The 4,813-nt window shown below is 37.2% G+C and overlaps 1 pseudogene; it reads right to left on the reverse strand.

Moving 5' to 3' along the window:
• LOC105519545 overlaps positions 1-746 on the reverse strand; it is a 12,591-nt pseudogene extending 11,845 nt beyond the window's left edge.
• Between the last annotated feature and the right edge of the window lie 4,067 nt (positions 747-4,813).

Consider the following 4,813-nt stretch of genomic DNA (forward strand, 5'->3'; position numbering starts at 1 on the left):
TTAAATAGAAGATCCATTTGCATCACAAGTCCAATTTGTAATAATGTGATTATAGAGGAAAATAAAACATACTAACTTAAAAATCTAATTTCTTATTTATATTTACACAAAAATATGTAGAATTTCAGGGAACATAAGTAGGTACATACATGGTTTTCAGACAATACTGTGAGATTATGAATTAGCTAAAACTAACTTGTTAACTCTGAATTCTAAACTGAAGAAATTTAAAAATTAATTTATATACATATATATTTTAAACTGCTCTTTTATGATTAAAACTAAATAATCTTACTTTTTTGTTTTGTTTTGTTTTTGGAGATGGAGTCTTGGCTCTTTTATCCAGGTTGGAGTGCAGTGGTGCGATCTCAGCTCACTGCAACCTCCACCTCCCAGGTTCAAGTGATTCTCCTGCCTCAGCCTCCTGAGTAGCTGGGATTATAGGTGCCTGCCACCACGCCTGGCTAATTTTTGTATTTTTAGTAGAGACGGGGTTTCACCATGTTAGCCAGGCTAGTCTCAAACTCCTGACCTCAAGTGATCCACCTGCCTCAGCCTCCCAAAGTGCTAGGATTACAGGCGTGACCCATTGTGCCTGGCCTATAATCTTACTTTTTAAAATCAATAAGACCACCAAGAGAAATGAGAAATTTACTATAAGAAATCTTACCTTGACTTTCGTTTTGAAGATCATTTTAAAGTATCTTATTTTTATGTTCCAAAATTTGTTGTTGGATGCTATGCATAATAAATGTAATAAATAAAATTACTATTTTAATCGTGATATGAAAAATATTTACCAAATATATTAAATTCTTAAAGCATTTCAGACAATATCAGAGCTAATATCAAAACCCTAATGTCCTATACACTTTAAAACTTTAAGCACTATAAACTTACTAAGCTTCTAATTAAAGAAGAAAAACATGAAGTACTCATAAACTGAGAGAAGCGTAGCTCAGTAAATTAATTCTAATTAGCTTAACATCCTGGAAAGTGTCCTGCACTCAGAGTAAGTCCTCACTCTGTAACCCGTAGGTATTTTGTTTTTAGACCAGTTGCTTCCCTTAGGCTCCATGGCTTTTTCTAAAAAATAAAGATTTTACTACCTTACCTCACTAGGTTGTTAGGAGAATGTAATGAGATAACGTTTAAATATTCAGAGAAATAGTAAAGCAATGGAATAATTTATTCTTGAACTGTATTGCTGAAACAATTTTGGAATCTCAAAACCTGATGGGCGTTTTTTCATAGGTTCTAATATTTGAATGTCACAGTTTTCAGAAAATGTTACTAAGTGCTAATTTTGGTTATTAGTTCTATTCATTATGGTTTGTAGTTCAGAGCATTTTAGCTAATTCATAACTTGTAACTAAATTTATATATAAATATATTATTATCTCATTAAACTAGATTACCTAATTGTTCACTGTTCCTGAGCTCATCAATCACACCGAGGGCAGAAAACTAATAAATGTCAAAACCTGACTTGGACAACTACCATTCCTTCTCTACCTCCTCAAACTCAGAGCCAGCAGGTCTGTGTTAGAGGCTGCATCTTCTTGGTCCTCTCCAACTGACATACAAGACAAAACTTTGCTTGTCTTGTTTTTTTGGTTCCATGAAAGAGATGCAAGTTATCGTTTCCTCATTTCCAAGTCATGGACTAACAACATATTTGCATGTAACATCCCATACTCAGCGCTGTTCTCATTTCACAGATCACCTTACATGAATACTTTTATAATAACAGTAACAACAATTTCAATATTGGATGTCTCCTGTTTTGGTCTGACTTGCACTGTTTCCTTGGAGCTAGTTAAAAAATAGTCAAATGACCTTCTTGCGACTGTGCAAAATGTGAAATGCTTTCTGAATTTGTATGCCATCCTTAGGCAGCAGCCATGCTTATCTGCTCTGTACTGATCCAGTCTTAGAATATGTGCTGCTGAAACAAGTATAAAGCCCTGTTTTATACATAGATACTCATGAGTCATGGATGAGCTTAGCTCTGTTAAATCCAAATTACCTACTTTAGATACAGAAAATTCTATTGAATGACTTCTTGTGAGGTAGAATTTTAAAATATTTAAAAGACTTGAGGTAGAGATGCAAGTAGCCTGAGAGATTTTCGTTATTATGGAAACACATTACTTGCAGGGCCAACTGCAAGTTGGTGCCCACGACTATTGAAGGATAATGTGGAGCCTTCTGCTATCTAACAAAAGCTGCTACACTGGACAGAAAAAAGCCTCAAGGTACAGATGTGATAACAAAAGGGAAAGGGAGCTCTGCTCTCTTCCTGCAACATTATTTGAACATCTCTGACTGCTGAGAACAAGCCCAACTGAATTTGCTAGAGAAAACATGAACACAGGTCTCAAAGGATAACTTACTATCAAAGTCTAGGCTAAGCCTAGCTAAGAGGTGGGCAAGAAATAAGGTTTTTAGTGTTACGGCAGGGGTCGCTTTACTTACTCTGTGTGTGGGTAAAGCCAGGAGGCCTTGCTGGCAGAGCAGCGTGCTGGGAACAATGGCTGAACATATGTACAGGAACTAAAAAACACTGTGGCTGTGAGCTTTGTGTGTGACTCACATGAAGAGTGAGGGATCTGAGTCAGTAAAGGCATCACAGGCCAGGCGCGGTGGCTCACGCCTGTAATCCCAGCACTTTGGGAGGCCGAGGTGGGCAGATCACAAGGTCAGGAGATCGGGACCATCTGGTGAACATGGTGAAACCCCATCTCTACTAAAAATACAAAAAAATTAGCCAGGCATTGTGGTGGATGCCTGTAGTCCCAGCTACTCGGGAGGCTGAGACAGGAGAATGGCGTGAACCCAGGAGGCGGAGTTTGCAGTGAGCAGAGATCACACCACGGCACTCCAGCCTGGGCAATAGAGTGAGACTCCATCTCAAAAAAAAAAAAAAGAAAAGGCATCACTGTAGCTGTGAACTGTGTGTGAGTCATCACGAAGACTGAGGGATCTGAGTCAGTAAAGGTAACACCATAGCTGTGAACTGTGTGTGAGTCACCACGAAGAGTGAGGGGTCTAAATCAGTAAAGCCATCCTGGTGGCAAAGGTCAATCATTACCAGATTGCAGGACCAGTTACCATGGCAGCAATACAGCAAGTGAATCAATGGAAACCACAGAATGTTTAGAATGGCCTTTGCCTCCCAATCTTCTGACTTGTAAAGCAAGATTGTCTTCCTTGGACTTAGGGAACCCCTTAGCTTTTTGAAAAATTCAAAGGATGAAGGCATAGGAGATAGCCCCAGGGGACAATCCAAGACTTTCTGCTAAACTGGACATTTCAAGACCCAATAACTAATTAGAAAAGTCAGGCCAGGCATGGTGGCTAGCAGTTTGGGAGGCTGAGGCAAGAGAATCTGTTGAGCTCAGGAATGTGGGCAACATAGTGAGACCTTGTTTAAAAAAAAAAAAGAAAGAAAAGTAAAAGATGTGACACTATTTATATCTCACATATCTCACATGTAAGGTTATACTTGGAATAAAATGAACAATACTGAGATCCCTAAGGATAAAGGTCTTTAAAAGTCCTGAAAGAATCTTACACTCATTGCTACTTCTAACTAGTCCAGCTTTCTGTTTGATTTCTGGTTAAAAAGTGGACTAATTATCAACAGCATGTACATTTACCTGGTTCTTTATTAAAAATTCCACCATTTGCTGTCTCTTACAAATTATAGCAAGTAAAAGTGGTGTATTTCCCTCCTGTAAGAAAGCAAAAACAATTTATAATTCACAAAATTACATATTTCTCAACTGAACTAAAAATCTCCTATAAGATGCTATGAATTTAAACATACAATATAGAAAGTAAATGCAAAGCAGTCCCTTCCTTTTCACTGCTCTGTGCTTTACCACACACTGCCTTGCAAACACCCCTCCTCTGCCTCCCCACGTTAACTTAGATCACCTCCAAAACTGACTTTATTTACCAGTCCCCAAAATCCTTGCTTCTCTCACAGCTTTTAGCACAGTATGTTGTAATTATTTCACTGTTTCCCGCTGAAACCAAGAGTTTCTTCAGGGCAAGGGCTGTGTCTTTTTTCTTTATAACCCTAAAACCTAATACATAGTAGCAAATGCTTTAGGTTTTTAAAATAATGATGTAGATTATTATCTTTAGAGCAGTGTTTCTTAAACTGTGTACCAAACAATATTTGTTTTACCAGAAGAACTGTATCCCAACAGAAAGATGAGATGATCATCTGCATTTGAGAAGTATTACAAAACTGTACTATATGGCCAGCAATCAAGAAATCCCTTCAACTTTGCCTAATCCCAATTTGACAATACTTTTTGTGACAAATATTAACATTTTAGGAACTAGAGTTTCAGGGATACAGTTGCCAGAACTTCCCAGTTCAGGTGGAGATTTCCTCTGGGTGGTACAAACTTGCTTGATTTACTTCTATCAATGGTGTCAGGATCTCAGATCCCAATGTCAGGCACTCCTGATCCAAATGGGTCACTAAGGAAATGAGCTCTGAATTAAGAGAGACTGGCTTCAAATGCACTTATTTTCATTATTATTAAATAGTCCATGGGATTTCTCCTAATACAAGAGGATAGATTTTTATCTTAACTGTTAGAAAGCTCAATATATTCTGTGTAAGAGAGACAGGTTAAAAATGTTTGAAAATAAATATCAAAAAAGCAAAGCTCAGTAAGAAATTTTATTGTCAATTATAATGATAATCCTGGGATGCTAATGCAACTTTACTTTTTAAATCCATTTGTATTTGTTTCCATTTAAATTGCTATTTAACATTTTTTTACTTTAG

The sequence above is a fragment of the Colobus angolensis genome, unplaced genomic scaffold (assembly GCF_000951035.1).
Source record: "Colobus angolensis palliatus isolate OR3802 unplaced genomic scaffold, Cang.pa_1.0 Scaffold350, whole genome shotgun sequence".
Lineage (NCBI taxonomy): Eukaryota > Metazoa > Chordata > Mammalia > Primates > Cercopithecidae > Colobus > Colobus angolensis.